Source organism: Microcaecilia unicolor, chromosome 5 (genome assembly GCF_901765095.1).
Source record: "Microcaecilia unicolor chromosome 5, aMicUni1.1, whole genome shotgun sequence".
Classification (NCBI taxonomy): domain Eukaryota; kingdom Metazoa; phylum Chordata; class Amphibia; order Gymnophiona; family Siphonopidae; genus Microcaecilia; species Microcaecilia unicolor.
Genome location: NC_044035.1, coordinates 215604422 through 215625079, shown reverse-complemented (window position 1 = coordinate 215625079; position 20658 = coordinate 215604422). Strand labels below are relative to the sequence as shown.

Below are 20658 nucleotides of genomic sequence, written 5' to 3'. Positions count from 1 at the left end.
TCCGTGAAAAAATACTTCCTGACTGCTTTGATCCTAAGGCAAACTATCTGGAACCTGACTATTATTACTATTAAGGGTGATGTGTGTCAAGATACTGGAAGGATTTATTAATGGTCTCCTGAGGCTGGAGTAACTCCAACATACACCAAAAACCATCTGGATTGTAGTTCAGATCAAAGGGAAAGGGGACAACCATAGGTTCAGGTCGGGCATGTGCACAGAAATAACAGTTAGAAATATTCAGACTAGCAGTTGTGTAGTGGGCCCATTCGAGCCACAAATTGCGTTCGCCATAACCAGTTTCCAATTCCACCAACTCCTTTGAACTATTGAGTTGATGAACTTGGTAAGGGATTATGACTTCAGGTGCTTTAGCTGTCATCAATGGATTGGCCGTGCTTGCAGTAGGGGGCTTTGGATCAATACAAATTACACCAATGGGATCTGTATTAGGAGCATCTATTCCAATGGAATAATGTCTATATGTATCTGCTGTTACACCTCTAAAGGTGATGGCAACAGGGTTGCATTTATTCAATTTACAGTGAGGAACATCTACCCATGGTTCAAGAATGGTGATACTCTTTTTAAGAGGATTATCATTACCTTGATATTGGCTATGGCCTGCATACCACCACACTTGTGACCAACTACTACACGAGGCATCAGGGGACATATACATGTTATATTCTGAGTAATATTTCTGCCAATCCAAGTTACCACAATTTGTAATGGCACAAACATCAAGGGTGATTGAAATTGTCTTGTTGGTAAGAGCTAGTTTGAACACATAGGGAGTAAAATAGAGCTGTATCCTTCGTGGTGCTGCTGATACCAGGAAAGTGGAAAGATAGCAGAACAAAAAGAAAACAGTATTCATGGTCTTAGTAGTATTCATGGTTCTAGTGGTTAGGGGATAGGACCTTATAGCAAATAAGCAGAGTACAGGGTTTCAGAGGTCACTGAGGGTGACTGTGAGATTTTAGGACCCTTGCACTTAGGCAAGAGCTGAATGTGATGTGAGCGATTAACCACCTCGCCATAAGGAGAGGAAGGTGTTGCCCACAGGTAGTCAGGTAATGTATTTAATGAATCAGCTATTTGCTTATCAACATAGGAAGTAACTTCTAGCATTAGAGAATTATTAACAGTGGGAGTAGACAGATCAAAGTGAATTTCAAACTTGAACAGTGTCAATAGGTCTCGACCAAGCAAATTAACAGGACACACGGGAGCATATAATAGTGGGGCGGATAGCTGCTGATCTGCATACTGTATGGGTAATGGTTCTAGTAATGGGGTGTCCGTAAGGATACCGTTGAAACCAGTGGTGGTAATATTTTCACTAGACAATTTGATGTGCTTTTTCAATTTTAAAGGAGCATTAGCTAAGACTGAGCGAGAAGTGCCCGTGTCAATTAGGAAAGGAACAGGCACACCGCAGATAAGCAGTGTTATCATAGGGTCATCGTAGTCCGCTTGGGTACGGACCACGCCTAGTCACTGGGAATGGCGTTGATCAGGGTTCCACAAGGGGAACGAATGCCGATCAGGGGGTGAATGGCGTTGTGTATTTCTAGGAAAGTGTTGTGGTGGTAGGTTACATTCAGCTGCAAAGTGGCCAATCTGATGGCAACGCCAACACTCAACATTAGGTCGGCGGTTGTGAAGAATAATTTTGAGGTCGCCTATCAAAGTCAGAGGAACCTCTCTGTTGCTGTCTTCCACGAGAATTGGGGAACTCATCTCTGTAATTATTTCTTTATGGTCCCGGATTGGGGCCTCTGGCGTTGTTATAACGACTGCCAGAATACACCCTAAAGCTACGAGGATCATGTTTAACACAATAGGGAAAATCAAGACACTCAAGAGGGCAACTAGGGTTTTCGGAGGGGTCCTGCAACCATTCCGTAGTAGAGCTTGAACTTGAAGATGAAGTAGGGGAGTAAGAACTAGGGGTGGAAAGGGGTGATGATATCGGGGAACTAGAGCTGGAAGAGATAGGGCTTAGCTGTGGAGCCTTTTCATCCTTTAATTTAGCTATCTGCAAGTTCATGAGATGGGTGCGTAAAGTGCATTCTTTTTGGTCTTCATTTTGTTTATGTTTAACAAAAAGTCTGCAGTGGTGCAGAATATGGTCTTTCATCTTGGGCCATAATTTGTGTGGGAGCCCGACAGTATTATCCAAACCTTAGAGCTTGTCCTATCTGTCTCCAAATATCAGCCTTGAAAGATGAGATCAACAAACTCAAGAAGGAATTAGCTACAATAGAAGCATCCAGGATTACTCATTTCCCAGCTAATTTACCACCACCACTGCCTCAGAGAATGAAACATCAGAGGAATAGATGGGTCACAGTAGGCTCTGGTAGACTAAGATCTGTGACACAGAAACACTAGCCTTCCAAACTTTGCTCCTGTCAAATTCTTTTGCAGCGTTGCATCATTATGATGGTGAAAAAAAAATACTGTGGAGAAACCAGAGGCAATAAAAGTAGCACAATCCAAGAAACATCCCCCAAATAATGACAGAATGGTGAAAAGCAGAAAACTCTTTCTGCTTGGAGACTCCATTATCAGGGGCATTAATTTAGGAACACAGTTCAGGGGTTCCAACCTAGTAAAATGTCTTCCAGGATATTCAGCTACAAGATGTACAGACCAAATACTGAAAGTGATCTGAGAAGAGAGTGAGGCTTCAAATGCTGATGTTGTAATTCACCTGGGGACAAATGACCTGGCCAACACTAGCACGTTTACAGCACAGAGAGCGTTCCAGAAGCTTGGGGAGGGACTGAAATCTTTGGTTCGGACTGTGGCTTTTTCTGAAGTAATTCCTATGTGGGGGGGGGGGGGGGGGGGGGGAGAGGAAAGACTACGCAAAACAGAGGAACTCAACAAGTGGCTTGAGTCTTGGTGTAAAGAAGAAGGTTTTAGATACATAGGAGAATGAGGTAATATGTGGAAAATAATAAGCTGTACTGTAATGATGGGCTACATCTTTCTGTGATGGGAAAAATGATCCTTGGGGAGAAATTCAGACAGTATGTTTCTAGACATTTAAACTAGAGGGTGGGGGTGACAAAAGGAAAAAAGGGATTTTGGAAAGTCACCCCCAGAATAAACATGATGGCAGAGGGAAAGGTCATGTAAATATAAAAAACCACCTAAACTCACTAAGCACATGGAAAGTTATGTGCAAGAAACGCTCGTAGTCTAAGTAAAAAGTTTCAAGACTTGCAAGCCCTGATGTTTGACGAAAACTTGGATATTGTTGCTATTACAGAGATGTGGTTCAACGATTCCCATGAATGGGATGTGACCGTACCGGGCTATAATCTTTTTAGGAAGGATAGAGAGGGCCGAAGAGGTGGAAGAGTGGTGCTGTATGTGAGAGACAATATCAGAGCGGCTGAAACGCGGGGACCCTGGGGAATGGAAGAAGCTTTATGGATCGTCCTGGAAAGAGAAGACGGAACCTGTATCCACACGGGGGTTATCTACAGACCTCCTGTGCAAACAATGAAGTTAGACAAGGATCTGACAGAAGATATTGAAAAGATTGGTATGAAAGGGGAGGTGCTACTGTTGGGAGATTTCAATTTGTCTGACGTGGACTGGAACATCCCGTCTGTGGAATCGGAAAGAAGTAGGGAGATTGTGGATGCCTGTCAGACTGCCTTGCTCAGACAAATGGTGACGGAACCCACGAAGGATGGGTCGATGCTGGATCTAGTGATCATAAACAGAGGTAGTGTTTCTGATATCTGGGTGGGTGCCCACCCATCTAATAGTGATCATCGCACCGTATGGATTGATATAAGGGCGAAGGCAGAGTGTGGATACACAAAACTCAAAGTACTGGATTTCAGACGTACTGATTTTGATAAAATGGGGGAATACCTGAAGAAGGAGCTATTAGCATTGGAAGGTATAGGAGATGTGGAAAAACAGTGGTCCAAGATAACGGCTGCTATAAATATGGTGACTGATCTTTTTGTGAGGAAAGTAAACAAAAACAAGAGAAGCAGGAAGCCTATATGGTTCTCCATACAAGTAGCTGAAAAAATAAGAGCGAAAGAGGCTTTGTTCAAGAAATACAAAAGAACGCAACGAGAGGATCACGGAAAAGATTATTGGATTAAACTCAAAGAAGCGAAGAGAGAAATACGGCTAGCGAAAGCGTGAGCGGAAGAAAAAAATGGCTAAAGATGTAAAGATAGGTGACAAGATCTTTTTCAGATATATTGGAGAAAAGAGGATAGGAATGGAATTGCGAGACTAAAAGATAATGAGAATGGCTATATGGAGAGTGATAAAGATAAGGCGAATGTGCTAAACAATTATTTCTTTTTGGTGTTCACAGAGGAAAATCCTGGAGAAGGATCGCGGTCGGCTGCCGAGGGAATATCTGGGAATGGAGTGGATACTGAGCTATTTACGGAAGAGTTTATAAACAGTTTGAGAATCTGAAGGTGGACAAAGCAATGGGGCCAGATGGGATACATCCCAGGATACTGAAGGAGCTCAGAGAGGTCCTGGAGGGACCTCTTAAAGATTTATTTAATAGATCTTTACAGACTGGAAAGGTTCCGCGGAATTGTGGTCCCTCTTAACAAAAGTGGAGACAGGGAAGAAGTGGGAAACTACAGACCGGTAAGTCTCATGTTGGTGGTAGGAAAAATAATGGAGGCGCTGCTGAAAGGATAGTTAACTTTCTAGAAGCTGACGGGTTACAGGACCCGAGGCAACATGGCTTTACCAAAGGAAAATCCTGCCAAACGAATCTTATTGACTTCTTTGACTGGGTGACCAAAGAACTGGATGAAGGACGTGCGCTAACATAATATAGTCCACAAAAATCAGAAAAAACGTGAACTTATCTTTAAACGTTTTTTTGGATTTTTTTCAAATGCTCAGCGGCTTCCCCTGGACATGCCCGACTCCACGGGTTTCACAAATTTCCTCAGGGAAATGACGTCACTTATTCCCTCGACACAAGTCCACAACATGATTCCTTCTCTCTTCTGGCATCTCTTTTCAAGCTCTCCAGGTATGGCTTCTCCAGTAGCAGGCATTTGGTCCTTCTTTCTTCTCCAGAGCTCCCTTCCCTTTTTCCTCCTCCCCAAGTGACGTCATTTGAGCTACTTCCGGCAGTAGTCACATGAAAGGCGCCATTAAAAAGCTGTGACAGTGCATTCACTGAAAATCGTATTCAGAAGCACTGGCTGGCTTTAACCCAAGTCCCTGAGAACATTTTTGAAGCCCGCGGAGTCGGGCGTGTCCAGGGGAAGCCGTATGGTACAACAAGCAAGCTGGGCAAGCAAGCTGAGCATTTGAAAAAATCCAAGAAAACGTTTAAAGATAAGTTCATGTTTTTTCTGAATTTTGTGCACTATATTATGTTATAGCACGTTTTGATTAAGGCAATAGCACTTACACTTACAGTGGGGGAAATAAGTATTTGATCCCTTGCTGATTTTGTAAGTTTGCCCACTGACAAAGACATGAGCAGCCCATAATTGAAGGGTAGGTTATTGGTAACAGTGAGAGATAGCACATCACAAATTAAATCCGGAAAATCACATTGTGGAAAGTATATGAATTTATTTGCATTCTGCAGAGGGAAATAAGTATTTGATCCCCCACCAACCAGTAAGAGATCTGGCCCCTACAGACCAGGTAGATGCTCCAAATCAACTCGTTACCTGCATGACAGACAGCTGTCGGCAATGGTCACCTGTATGAAAGACACCTGTCCACAGACTCAGTGAATCAGTCAGACTCTAACCTCTACAAAATGGCCAAGAGCAAGGAGCTGTCTAAGGATGTCAGGGACAAGATCATACACCTGCACAAGGCTGGAATGGGCTACAAAACCATCAGTAAGACGCTGGGCGAGAAGGAGACAACTGTTGGTGCCATAGTAAGAAAATGGAAGAAGTACAAAATGACTGTCAATCGACAAAGATCTGGGGCTCCACGCAAAATCTCACCTCGTGGGGTATCCTTGATCATGAGGAAGGTTAGAAATCAGCCTACAACTACAAGGGGGGAACTTGTCAATGATCTCAAGGCAGCTGGGACCACTGTCACCACGAAAACCATTGGTAACACATTACGACATAACGGATTGCAATCCTGCAGTGCCCGCAAGGTCCCCCTGCTCCGGAAGGCACATGTGACGGCCCGTCTGAAGTTTGCCAGTGAACACCTGGATGATGCCGAGAGTGATTGGGAGAAGGTGCTGTGGTCAGATGAGACAAAAATTGAGCTCTTTGGCATTAACTCAACTCGCCGTGTTTGGAGGAAGAGAAATGCTGCCTGTGACCCAAAGAACACCGTCCCCACTGTCAAGCATGGAGGTGGAAATGTTATGTTTTGGGGGTGTTTCTCTGCTAAGGGCACAGGACTACTTCACCGCATCAATGGGAGAATGGATGGGGCCATGTACCGTACAATTCTGAGTGACAACCTCCTTCCCTCCGCCAGGGCCTTAAAAATGGGTCGTGGCTGGGTCTTCCAGCACGACAATGACCCAAAACATACAGCCAAGGCAACAAAGGAGTGGCTCAGGAAGAAGCACATTAGGGTCATGGAGTGGCCTAGCCAGTCACCAGACCTTAATCCCATTGAAAACTTATGGAGGGAGCTGAAGATGCGAGTTGCCAAGCGACAGCCCAGAACTCTTAATGATTTAGAGATGATCTGCAAAGAGGAGTGGACCAAAATTCCTCCTGACATGTGTGCAAACCTCATCATCAACTACAGAAGACGTCTGACCGCTGTGCTTGCCAACAAGGGTTTTGCCACCAAGTATTAGGTCTTGTTTGCCAGAGGGATTAAATACTTATTTCCCTCTGCAGAATGCAAATAAATTCATATACTTTCCACAATGTGATTTTCCGGATTTAATTTGTGATGTGCTATCTCTCACTGTTACCAATAACCTACCCTTCAATTATGGGCTGCTCATGTCTTTGTCAGTGGGCAAACTTACAAAATCAGCAAGGGATCAAATACTTATTTCCCCCACTGTATATATAAGAGTGACCCTATGAAAGATGTGCTATGCCACCTGGCAAAGAAATGATGTTGCCTTTAAATGAGTGGTAATTTCTGAGGACACTCTTTAGGAATAAGATTAATGAGGTATACAAAGAAATAGCATTAGTATTATAGTATGAGTATACAAAAGTCTCTTTGACCTATATTGCTGTTAGCCTTGTTTTCACACAGCAGTGAACATCTTTGGTTTGTAGTGAGTATTTTTCATATATTAATCTAAACAGTTATAGTAAATATTATCCTTTATTTTATGATATATCTAATATATTAACAATCTTGTGATCACCTCAGATCAACCAGCCATACTCACACATTAATACACATCCACATGTACATTAACTCACTAAGTAATATAACCAATCACCTATTGTCACTTATGAACAAACTGCCGTCTTCAACAGTTCTTCAACATTTTAATCCATCAACAGCAGCATCAGCTTAGAATCAAAAAAAGTTCCACCATGTAGTCACAAGTTCTTCTTATCGTTTATAATGCTGAGGTTCAAAACCACTCCAATCAAAGTCCACATGCAGTTCCATTGTTCACAAGGTCCAAGGTAGTTGGAAACACCAATCTTCAAAACCACTTGGAATCAAATATATAATCAATTCACCATCACCTCCACTTGCACTTGACACAGACCCTACACAGTCTGAGCGTCATCAGGAGTCGGGTTCCTAAATAAAATAATACAGTGGAGCATGTTGGAGATCTTACAGGTTTTTCTTAAGCATTACAATTACATATACTTCTTATGAATCTTATTACTCACTTTTACATACTCTTCACAACTCGTGGATACCACATAGGTGGGATCTACCCCATCTGCATTTTCTAGTGAGCATATCTGACATTCCTTTTTTATTCAAAGATTTTGGCAGCATCCATTACCCATGCATGCACCATTCCACCTGCTCTCATTGCACGGGACCACCGCAGTCTAATGTCAGAGCTGTACAGAATATAACTCCTAGAGGAGGTGGGTGGGTATGTGAGATATCTGACAAATTTGGTTTTCATGGATGATGTCTGAATTCAGTGAACTCTTGGTTGAAAGTTAATAAATTTAACCAAAATATGAGTAAAACACAGATATTGTTTTTGTCAGGAAAGACCAATGCTGATTTCCCTCGGGTATTTACCTTTCACGGTTGTGTTAGTCCCATTGTTGGTGAGCTGAAATACTTGGGAGTCATCTTAGATTCTGTTCTTACATTGAAGCCACATTTAAAGAGTGTTTGTCGTAAAATAATTTTGAAACTAAAATGTTTGAGAAATTTGCTTGACTTTTTGAATGCACAGAACTTCCGTATTGTTGTTCAAGCATATGTATTCCCACTTTTTGAGTTTTTTTGCCTTATTTATGGCAGCTTAGAATACTACAGCTCAATTGATTATAGGATCCTCAAGTTATGTTCATTTAGCAAAGATAATTACCTGTAGCAGGTTTTCTCAGAGGACAGCAGGCTGATTATTCTCACACCTGGATGATGTCATCTGATGGGGCCCAGTGCAGACGCTGATTAGCGAGTAATGTAGAAGCTTCTAGCTGGTTCCTTCCCACCTGACATATGAGCACAGGTCCTCCAGTCAGGTGAAAAAGCAAAAAGAGTACAACTAAATTCAAAGGGGAGGTGGTAGGGTATGTGAGAATAATCGGTATGCTGTCCTTAGATACAGGTAAGTATCTTTGCTTTCTCCGAGGACAAGCAGGCCTTCTTATTCTCACATTTGGGAATCCCTAGCTACCAGGCTCACTGAAAACAAGAAAACTACGATAATAAAGTCTCAAAACATCGGGACTAAAACTTCAATCAACCTGAAACTATATACATACTAGGTACAGCCTGGAACAGAATAAAACAGGGCCTAGGAGAGTGGAGTTGGATTCTAGACATCGAACAAGTTCTGCAGGTACCCTTATCAAGACAGTAGTGAGATGTGCTGTGAATGTGTGGCCTGAAGACCACATTGCAGCCTTGCAAATCTCCTCTATGGAGGCTGATCTCAAGTGGGCTACTGAAGCAGCCATGGCTCTGACATTGGGAGCCATGACATGTCCCTCAAGACTAAGCCCAGCCAGGTCATAAGCAAAGGCAATGCAATCTGCTATCCAATTTGAAATTGTGCATTTGAAGATGGCCACCCCCATTCTATAGGGGTCAAAAGAAACGAAGCTGGGTAGACTGTCTATGAGATTGAGCACACTCCAGGTAGAAGGTTAAGGCTCACTTGCAGTCTAAAGTATGCAGTACACTTTTGCCAGGATGGGCATGAGGTTTTGAGAAAAATGTTGGCAGAACTGATTGGTTAAGATGGAACTCCGACACTACGTTAGGAAAGAACGGAGGGTGTGTGCAGAGAACTACTCTGTTGTGATGACATTTAGCATATGGTGGATGAGCTACCAGGGTCTGGAGCTCACTGACTGTGCAAGCTGAAGTGACCGCCATCAGAAACACAATGTCACGACTGTGGTCGTGACTCCACTTTCGGACGCACCTTGTCTTCCAGTGGTCAGCTTCAGAGGTGGCTCCAGTCTGTTTTTTTTCCTTGCATTATTGCCTCTGCTACCACTTCTGTGTTTGCATAGCCAAAGGTCTCCAGGTTTGTCGGTGTGCTTGTGCAGCACTTCTGCCTTATTTCCTAGTCGGTGTGCTTCTGCAGCACTTTTGTCTTGTTTCCTAGCTAGTGTGCCTGTGTGACATTTCTGCCTTGGTTCTTATCTGTTTGCCTGTGTGCTAGGGTTAGCACTTCTGTCTTGGTTAGACTGTTTGTTTGTGTGCTAGGGTTAGCAATTCTGTCTTGGTTATTGCCTGTTTGATCTGTTGTTTGAATTTGAGTGGCTGTGTGGCACAGCTTTGCTCTTCTGTGTGGCTTCCCTCTACCCTTTGAGTGGCCGTGTGGCCCAGACGTGAGTTGCTTCTTTGTATGGCTTCCCTTACCCTAGTGGCCGTGTGGCTCAGCCTAGTGTTCAGCCTAGTCTGCCTCACCTTGAGTTCTGCCTAGTCTGCCTTGCCTAGTGTTCTGTCTAGTCTGCCTCTGCCTGTGTGTACGAGCCTTCTTTTTTGCCTTCTGTTGTTGTGCTTGGGTTCAAGTTTGGCCTTGCGGCCTGTATGAGAGGGCTCTGGTGTGCACGGGTTCCAGTTCAGCCTTGCGGCCCATATAGATGGAACTTGGGTAGTTCATGACAAACCCCAGTAGCTCCAGCACCTGAATAGTTAGGTGCATGGACTTAATGGCTCCTTTCTTCTAGCTTTACTTGGCTCTGCTCCTGTGTACCCTGTTCCTGCCTAGCCAAGCACAGTTCCTGTGTACCCCGTTCCTGCCTGTGTGCTCATTGCACTTCTAGTCTGTTCTAGTCCTACCTAGTGTAGAAATATGCTGTCACTTGCTCTCAGTGAAATACAGGCCAAGGGCTCAGGCTAAGAGCTAGGCCTCTAAAAATCAAAGATCATCTCTGACACATTTCACTGCAGCAAATGCTGAAGAAAGCAACTGAGGGCAGAAAGAGGGAGGGGGAATCTGCTCTATTAACAATAGCGAGACTGGCACCAGCAAGAAGTCATGAGCAAAGATGTTTTGGCTAGTGGAAGATAGTAGTGGGTCAGGTGCAAGTAGGATGAGAACATCCAAAAGGGGGGCTGGAGGAAACTTGGAAGCATGTCACATCATTTGTTGATACTTAGGGTTTTGGAAACATATGAAGTCATTATTATCAACCGATAATGCCCAAAGAGTTCTGGTTCCATAGGAATGAATTGTGCCATAAGGGTATAAAAGGGCAGTCTGCAAGGGTATCGGAGCAATTGGGCCTCTGCTCTAGGTGCCGCGCGCGGGCATTTTTCTCTTTACATCTAATCTTCTTCCCAGTTGCTAAAGTACCTCAGTCATTTATGGCCCCTATTCACATTCTCTTCCTAGCCCTGTCCCTTCCTAATCTTTTCCCTCACCCCCTACCTCTCTCCGCTACAGGAACTCACTGCCCATCCATCGACTTCATCACCTCACCTTCTCTCCTACCCTCTTCCTCCCTCTTGGCTTTTAATCTCCGCCTCTTTCTTCCGTCCATTTTGCCTTCCCCATTCCACCTAAATACCTCTCGCCTTCGACGCCTTCGTGGCCACACCTCTCCTACTCTCCTCCGCTCTCTTTTACTCCTTCTCTTACTCTCAGCCGGTGACATCAATCCCAATCCTGGCCCCCCTCACCAACTATTATCCCAACTCTACAGATCTCACCGCGACCTCTCTAACCTCATCTCTATTTCTCTACTCCCCTCCTCTTCTCTGCCCTTCTCTTGCGCCCTATGGAATGCCCGCTCTATCTGTAACAAACTCACCTATATCCAGGACCTCTTTATCTCGCGTCACCTCCATCTGCTCGCCATAACAGAAACCTGGCTCTGCCCTGATGACTCTACTTCAGTCGCAGCCCTGTGCCATGGCGGTTATCTATTTTCACATACTCCTCACCCTGCTGGCCGTGGGGGCGGTATTGGACTACTTCTCTCTCCCTCCTCCAGATTTCAACCCCTTCTTCCACCTCAGTCTCACTGTTTTTCCTCCTTTGAAGTCCACTCTATCCGCCTTTTCTCTCCTCTGCCTCTTCGAATAGCGGTCATTTATCGTCCCCCTGATAAGTCCCTTTCATCCTTTCTCAGTGACTTTGACGCCTGGCTTGCCTTCTTCCATGATCCTTCCTCCCCCTCTCTCATCCTTGGTGACTTTAATATTCCTGCTAATGATCCTTCCAACTCTTATATTTCCAAGTTACTTGCTTTAACGTCCTCCTTTAATCTCCAACTATGCTCCACCTCCCCCACTCATCAAAATAGTCACTGTCTTGATCTCATCTTCTCCTCCAACTGTTCACCCTCTAGTTTCCTTGCCTCTGATCTTCCCTCCTCTGATCACCATCGTATAACTTTCACACTTAAATCTCCTCCCTCCCAGTCCCGTCCTATCTTATCTAATTTATCTAGGAATCTTCACGATATTGACCCTTCATCTCTATCCTCCCATGTTTCAAACCTCCTCTCTACTGTGGCACCATCCACGTCTGTCAACGAGGCTGTTTCTTCTTACAACAATACTCTATCCTCTGCCTTAGACACTCTTGCACCTTTGATGACCCGCCCTGTAAGGCGTACAAAACCCCAACCTTGGCTGACTTCTAATATCCGCTACCTATGTTCCTGTACCCGCTCTGCCGAACGCCTCTGGCGGAAATCTCGGGCCCTTGCTGATTTCTTACACTTTTTCAAGCTGACCTCCTTCCAATCTGCTCTTTTACGTGCCAAACAGGATTATTATATCCAACTGACGAACTCTCTTGGCTCTAATCCTCGACTTCTCTTCACCACATTGAACTCTCTCCTCAAGGTGCCCCCTCCCCCAACTCCCCCTTCATTATCTCCTCAGACCCTTGCTGAATTCTTTCACAACAAGGTTCAAAAGATAAACCTTTCTTTCTCTACCTCACCACCTCTCCTTCCACTAGTCTGTTCCCCTCTCTCTCCTTCCCCTCATTCCCTTTCCTCCTTTCCTGAAGTTACTATTGAGGAAACTACACTTCTCCTTTCTTCCTCAAAATGTACCACCTGTTCCTCTGATCCCATTCCCACCCACCTTCTTAATGCCATCTCTCCTGCTCTTATTCCTTTTATCTGTCACATTCTCAACCTCTCACTTTCCACTGCGACTGTCCCTGCTGCCTTTAAACATGCTGTGGTCACACCTCTCCTTAAGAAGCCTTCACTCGACCCTACTTGTCCCTCTAATTACTGACCCAGCTCCCTTCTTCCTTTTCTCTCCAAATTACTTGAGTGTGCTGTTCACCGCCGCTGCCTTGATTTTCTCTCCTCACATGCTATTCTTGATCCACTACAATCTGGTTTTCGCCCTCTCCACTCAACCGAAACTGCGCTTACTAAAGTCTCCAATGACCTATTACTGGCTAAATCCAGAGGTCAATATTCCATCCTCATTCTTCTTGATCTTTCCGCTGCTTTTGACACTGTCGATCACAGCATACTTCTCGATACCCTGTCCTCACTTGGATTCCAGGGCTCTGTCCTTTCCTGGTTCTCTTCCTACCTCTCCCTCCGCACCTTTAGTGTTCACTCTGGTGGATCCTCTTCTACTTCTATCCCTCTGCCTGTCGGCGTACCTCAGGGTTCTGTTCTTGGTCCCCTCCTCTTTTCTATCTACACTTCTTCCCTTGGTTCATTAATCTCATCCCATGGCTTTTCCTACCATTTCTATGCTGATGACTCCCAAATCTACCTTTCTACCCCTGATATCTCACCTTGCATCCAAACCAAAGTTTCAGCGTGCTTGTCTGACATTGCTGTCTGGATGTCTCAACGCCACCTGAAATTAAATATGACCAAAACCGAGCTTCTCATTCCCCCCCCCCAAACCCACCTCCCCGCTCCCCCCGTTTTCTATTTCTGTTGATGGCTCTCTCATTCTCCCTGTCTCCTCAGCTCGAAACCTTGGGGTCATCTTTGACTCTTCTCTCTCCTTCTCTGCTCATATCCAGCAGATTGCCAAGACCTGTCGTTTCTTTCTTTACAACATCCGTAAAATCCGCCCCTTTCTTTCCGAGCACTCTACCAAAACCCTCATCCACACCCTTGTCACCTCTCGTTTAGACTACTGCAATCTGCTTCTTGCTGGCCTCCCACTTAGTCACCTCTCCCCTCTCCAGTCGGTTCAAAACTCTGCTGCCCGTCTCATCTTCCGCCAGGGTCGCTTTACTCATACTACCCCTCTCCTCAAGACCCTTCACTGGCTCCCTATCCGTTTTTTCATCCTGTTCAAACTTCTTCTACTAACCTATAAATGTACTCACTCTGCTGATCCCCAGTATCGCTCCACACTCGTCCTTCCCTACACCCCTTCCCGTGCACTCCGCTCCATGGATAAATCCTTCTTATCTGTTCCCTTCTCCACTACTGCCAACTCCAGACTTCGCGCCTTCTGTCTCGCTGCACCCTACGCCTGGAATAAACTTCCTGAGCCCCTACGTCTTGCCCCATCCTTGGCCACCTTTAAATCTAGACTGAAAGCCCACCTCTTTAACATTGCTTTTGACTCGTAACCACTTGTAACCACTCGCCTCCACCTACCCTCCTCTCTTCCTTCCCGTTCACATTAATTGATTTGATTTGCTTACTTTATTTATTTTTTGTCTATTAGATTGTAAGCTCTTTGAGCAGGGACTGTCTTTCTTCTATGTTTGTGCAGCGCTGCGTATGCCTTGTAGCGCTATAGAAATGCTAAATAGTAGTAGTAGTAGTGAATAGAGAAGATAGACTGCACCTGCTGTGTGTCGTGAAGCGCTGTTCCACCATGTTCCAGATATGAATGCCTAATTGCCTGTACTGCCTTGGGTGAGATGCTAATAAACTCTCTTCTTGTATCCCAGTATGTCTTTCTAATTGTTGAGGGCATTTATACTCAGGCTGTGTAAAATCCTATTGCTTCCCCTGCCCAAAGCCTTTTTATAGCCCCTAAGATATATTCACTAGTCAAGCTCAGTTCCTGCGTAACCCGTTCCTGCTTGTGTGCATATTGCACTTCTAGTCTGATCCAGTCTTGCCTGTTTAGTCCAGTCCTGGTTGGAAGATTTGACTGCTGCTGCCATTTGTTGGCAGTGGCCCAAGAGCTCACGTTTCCCTGAGTCCATGACAATTTGCAAAGGCCCCCGGGTCTGTCACAGTATGCAAAGGCCCCGAAGGCCGTGACAGTTTGTTAGGACCCTGTGATCGTGACACAGAACTTTCCAGGTCAAAAGCTTCAGAGGACAGGTATTCAGAGGCTCAAAAGGAGCTGTCATCAACCGTGAGAGAACTATGTTGAGATCCCATGACACAGTGGGAGGTTCAGTATGGGGCTCCAACACAGTGATGATAAGTGCCAATTGCACTGAGATGAACACTTACAGTGTTGTTTTTCAAACTAGACTCAAAGAGGTATAGCACTGGATGGCAAACCTCCTCCACTTAAAACAGTTACATCTCTTAGTGGAATCTTTTCTCCACAGATCTTCAGAGGAGAACTCCAGAAGCAGAGGGAACCAGATCTGCCCTGGCCAGTAAGGAGTGATCAGAATCATGGGTCCCTGGTGTTGCCTGAGTTTCAGTAAAGTTTTCTCTATGAGAGCTATGGGATACCACTTGTGTCAGGAAGGGGTCGGCATATGGAAGTGGGCTTTGCTTCACGGTTTGGACCTCTGTGCAGGAGAAATGCATCTGATGCTAGTCTGCCATGTGACTCGAGTCTGGAGCAGAACTGAAGGACTCTGTTGTTCAGATGAGTGGCAAACAGATCCACCAAGGGGGTGCCCCACTCTCGGAAGAGCTTTCGGGCTATGCCCATGTTGAGAGACCACTCATGTGGTTGCAATATACTGTTCGGTTTGTCTGCCAGGCAGTTGATCTTGCAGGGCAGGTAATAGGCACAGAGGTCCATACCATGAAGCAAAGCCCACTGCCACATGCCGACCACTGACACAAGGGGTAAGAACCTGTACCCCATGCTTGTTGACAGAGAACATCGCAATCTGGTTGTCTGTTTGAATGAGAACAATATGGTTCTGGAGTCGATCTCTGAAAGCCTTTACAGCATTCCAAATGGCCTGGAGCTCAAGGAGATTGATGTGGAACTGAACCTCCTGAGTGGATTACTGGCCCTGAGTGTGAAGCCCATCTACACAAGCTCCTTAACCTAGGTTGGATTCATCCATTGACAACACCTTTCGAGGCAGTGCAATTTGGAATGGAAGTCCCGGGGTCAAATTGGACCTGATTGTCCACCAGAGAAGGGCATGAGCCAGCTATGGGGGAATATCAATAATATCAGTTATGTTCCCCGTCACCTGAGTCCATTGGGTCCACTGGGCCACTCTCAAGTGGAGAGGTGCCATGGAAGTGACATGCACTGTTGAGGCCATGTGGCCCATCAATCTCAACATTTGCCCAGCTGAAACCTTGTGGATGCTGTGGACCTGCAAGGCAAGTGTTACTAAGGTATCAGCTCTCGCCTGAGTTTGCACTGTATAGAGCAGGGCTCCTATGTATTCTAATTGGCAAACTGGATATAGATGGGACTTGGGTAGTTTATGACAAACCCCAGTAGCTCCAGCACCTGAATAGTTAGGTGCATGGACTTAATGGCTCCTTCCTGAAATGTGCTGTTGACCAGCCTATCATCCAAGTAGGGAAACAGTACACATATATCCCCAGTCTGTGTAGATACACTGCAACTACCGCCAGACACTTGGTAAAAAACTCTGGTGGCAGACACCAGGCCAAATGTAAGAACGTGATACTGGATATGGCGTTTCCATACGCGAAATCTGAGATACGTCCTGTGATGTGAAAGTATCAAAATGTGAATATAAGCATCCTTTAAGTCCAGAGAGCATGACCAAATGTTTTCCTGAATTAGAGAAAGAAGGGTGCCCAGGGAAATCATCCTGAACTTTTCCTTGACAGGAAATTTGTTCAGGGCCCTTAGGTCTAGGATGGGTCGGAATCCTCTCATTTTTTTGATCACAAGGATGTACCTTGACTAGAATCCCTTCCCTTCTTCCCCTGGTGGAAGGGTTCGACCGCGCAGGACTGTAGAATGGCAGAGATTTCCTCTACAAGTACCTGCTTGTGCTGAGAGCTCATGACAGATGCTCTCAGTGGGCAATTTTGTGGTCTCTGACGCTAATTCAGTGCGCACCTGAGACAGACTATTTGAAGAACCCACCGACCAAAGGTTACAAGGGGCCATCGGTGTTTGTAAAAAATAAGCCTCTCTCCGAACGGTAAGCAGTCTGGGACAGATACTCTTTGAGTGGCTATACTTTGCTGGAGCCAGTCAAAAGCCCATGCCCTGCTTTGACTGGAAAGACAGCTAGGACTCCAAGGACAGGACTGGCGAGGCCTAGGATTCTGGGCCCAAGTCACCTGAGCACAACAAGCGGGAGGCAGGAGCTTACACCTTTGAGAATAGTAGGGTCACTACCTAGGCCCACTGGAAAACCTTCTTATTGAAAAAGACGCAGATGGAGGATGCCGAGACAGAGTGTGGATGGTGTCCATTGTTTGTTAATGAGGTCAGCGACCTCTTCCACTTTCTCTCCAAATAAATTGTCCCTTCGGTACAACACATCTGCCAGTCTCTCTTGAACCACAGGTCTGAGGGCAGAGACACACAGCCAGGAGAGTCTGCACATCCCCACACCTATGTCAGTCTGGACGCCACATCAAAAGTATCATAGGCCCTTGTTAGGCAGCTAGCAAAGCTCTGCGGCCTGCTCTAAAGGGAAAGAGTCCGCCAGACTCAGTGAATTGTTCATTAAGGACTCCAATTAAAGGCTCGTGTAGAGCTGGTAGGATTGGATGAGGGCAACAAGCATTGAGGCCTGAAAAGTCTTTCCCCTAAACGAAACCAAGGTTCTGGCAAGGGGTGCTGAGGCATGAGACCGAGAACTCTTGGCCCATTTGAGAGCAGATTCAACCACCATGGAGTGGTGAGGCAGCTGTGCTCTCTCAAATCCAGAAGTCTTCTGGATATGATATTGTGCATCCACCTTCTTGGGTGTGACCTGCACTGTGAGGGGAGACTCCCAGTTCTTCAAACAAAAAAAAAGAGAGAGAAGGATATTCAGAAAAAATGCATAATATTTGACACCAAGTAGCCTTAAGCCACTATTTGCAGTGGAAACAAAGGAACTGGACAAGGAAAGTACAGTCAGGGAAGTAGAAAGGGCCATAACAGATTTGAAAAATGGAAAGTCCCCCAGGTCTTAATGGCCTTATTTCTAAATCCTATAAAAAGTTTTAAAGTCATCTAAGGTTTCATATAGTAAAGTTGTTTAACTCAGTACTCGAGAGGGAGGGGATGGGGCTCAGAGACACAATGAAAATGGCCTGGAATCACAGTGCAGCTCCTACAGGCCATTATCATTGCTAAATCTCAATATTAAAATCTTGGCTAAGATAATGGTGACTAGGCTAGCAGTTTATATGCTCAAATTAATTCAAGAGGATCAAACAGGCTTCATGCCACAGGCAATACATAGGTGATAATGTACTGTGATGATACCAGGCCGTCCTGGTCTCGGATTCAATGTTCTGGGCCTAGCGCCTTTATAGGACTTATTAAGCAGTCACTTTTCTTTCAAGACCCTCACACACAGCAGAACCACACAAACTTTCCAAAATCAAAAGCTTTAATGTTTCTTAACCAAACCCGTATCACTAATTTGGGGTTCTTTCCTTTCCCGGTTACAGCCATACAATAGGTAATTCCTTATTTCTCCATTTTAATTCCTGTTTTAGAAGGAATTCCAGTCCAGGTTTTCTGACACACCAAATACACATGCACAGCAGTGCCTTAATACAAAGTCTATAAGCTGAAACTGCAATCTCCCTTTTCCAGTACAGCCAAACTTTTTTTTTTATTTCAACAGATTTTTATTAAGCAAAACAAATATAACATGTAAAAAAAAAAAAAAAAAAAAAAAACCCCATCACAAACATCACCAACTGATGATATATCAAAAAATATGGTGCACAGTAAACAGCATGAAAATACACAGCCTCTAAAGACGAGTAAGAAACCTCCATTTTATGAATCAAAACCACACCCCCACCTTCTCTCCGAACTAAGGATTTCAAATAAAAACAAAATAATGGAACATAGCTAGTGCTCCCTTCCAACCATGCTCAAACCCTCTGTCCAACTCCCCCCTCCCCCTCCTTGTCCTCTCTCGCCTAACAAAATTTTCAATTGGGTCCATACATCATTGTGAGAGTTAAAACAACTCATTTTCTCATTTACGAGTTGCTCCATTCCTGATACAATCCTTAACCGAGATGTCCAGTCTTCCACCGTTGGTCCAATCGCCGGTTTCCAGTGGCCACAATCTTAGCTGAAGAGATGCATGTTTACTTAGCCTGCGATGCCATTTTTGCCCTCGTGCCAAGCCTATCCCCAAGGGGCACATTTTAGGGCACTGATGAGTGGTGACACCTAGTCTCAAATAGAGAGTTGCACAGGGACAGAAATCTAACCCATCCCTGCCCATCCACATAAGGAATCTAACCCGTCCCTGTGGGATTCTAACCCATCCCCGCCGCAAGTAATCTCCTCCATCCCAGCTCCCGGCCCACCCAGCCTTTGCTATGCTGCAGTCACGTTGACAACCCCCTCTCCAGAAAGTCAGATTCTACAAGCAGTAAAAATTCTAGTAAAAACAATATAAATCATTTTCTTCTGTACTCTGCTAAGACAGCAGATGTACAGATTAGAATGACCCAAAGCGGTCTAAAACAAGTAAAGTCAGAAACAACACAGTTTGTACTTAATTGTTCAACCGCCCTTAGGAATCACCTTTGGGTTTAAAAAGCAAAACCATGTGCATGTAAGGACTGGATAAACGAATTAAAGCAAAGTTTAAAGCAAATGCCCTTAATATGTAATACTTGGTAGCAATAATGAAACAGTGATAGAATATTCACATAGCAAGCAGCCTGAGGCAACAGATTTATTTTCCAGTGAACATAATTAACTTTATATGAACTTTGCGGCTAATACTGTGATGAACTGGACAATACTGGCACATTCAGACTGGCGCTGGAGAGAACTTCTGCATGAAGAAAACCCTTCCCTCATTATTCAATACCTCTCTGTGAAATAGTAGTAATAAAAAAGGCAAGCCCAAAAAACAGCAAGGCTGACAATCCGCAAGATTCAACGTGGAAACAAACAAAGCAGACACGTCAATAGTGTAGTTCAAACTTTATTGTGAAATAGGTGCCTGACACAGACTGTGTTTCGCCCACAAGGGCTGCGTCACGGGCTCTAAAATAAGAAAAAAATAAAATAAAATTGTAATCACATAAATAAAAACATACACATAAACCTAACACATATCCTACCATATAAAGGATGAGTGACCGACGTGCTGCGCATCATCACAGGTCTCTCCCCACGTTGTTACCAACCGCCCGGGATTGCCGCCCCGTCCCTACCAAGTTCCCCCCTGAAGTCGCCGCCGGCCCCCCTCCACCCGGGCCAGGCCCTCTCCATTGAACTCACAGCGCCTGACCTCCGAAAGCGCAGCAGGCAGCGCCAGATCGCCTCCCTTCGCCCATCCTTCCCTCCCTGTGTCCCGCCCTCGACAAAGTTACGTCACACAAGGGCGGGACACAGGGAGGGAAGGAAAGGTGAAGGGAGGCGATCTGGCGCTGCCTGCTGCGCTTTCGGAGGTCAGGCGCTGTGAGTTTAATGGAGAGGGCCTGGCCCGGGTGGAGGGGGGCCGGCGGCGACATCAGGGGGGAACTTGGAAGCGGTAGCGATGTCGGTGGGCGGGGATCCTGGGCGGTTGGTAACAACATGGGGAGAGACCTGTGACGTGCCACGGTGAACTCAGAGGGAGTGGTGGGAGCCCTGGAACTCAGAGAGAGGGGGGAGGGACCCTGGAACTCGGAGGCAGGGACTCTGGAACTCAAAGGGAGGGGTGGGAGACCCTGGAACTCGGAGGGAGGGGTGGGAGCCCAGGCCCTGGAGGGAGGGGGCCCT

General features: G+C 45.4%; 1 protein-coding gene and 1 long non-coding RNA gene across 2 annotated transcripts in view; both read right to left on the bottom strand.

Annotated features, from left to right (window-relative positions):
* The window catches only part of LRRC36 (leucine rich repeat containing 36), a 663184-nt gene that overhangs the window by 403788 nt on the left and 238738 nt on the right, over nucleotides 1-20658 (bottom strand).
* On the bottom strand, nucleotides 565-20483 carry LOC115470522. Its single transcript, XR_003942213.1, has 3 exons — nucleotides 20473-20483; nucleotides 14191-14194; nucleotides 565-653 (listed from the first exon to the last, which is right to left on the bottom strand). It is a non-coding gene; the product is annotated as an uncharacterized LOC115470522 (long non-coding RNA).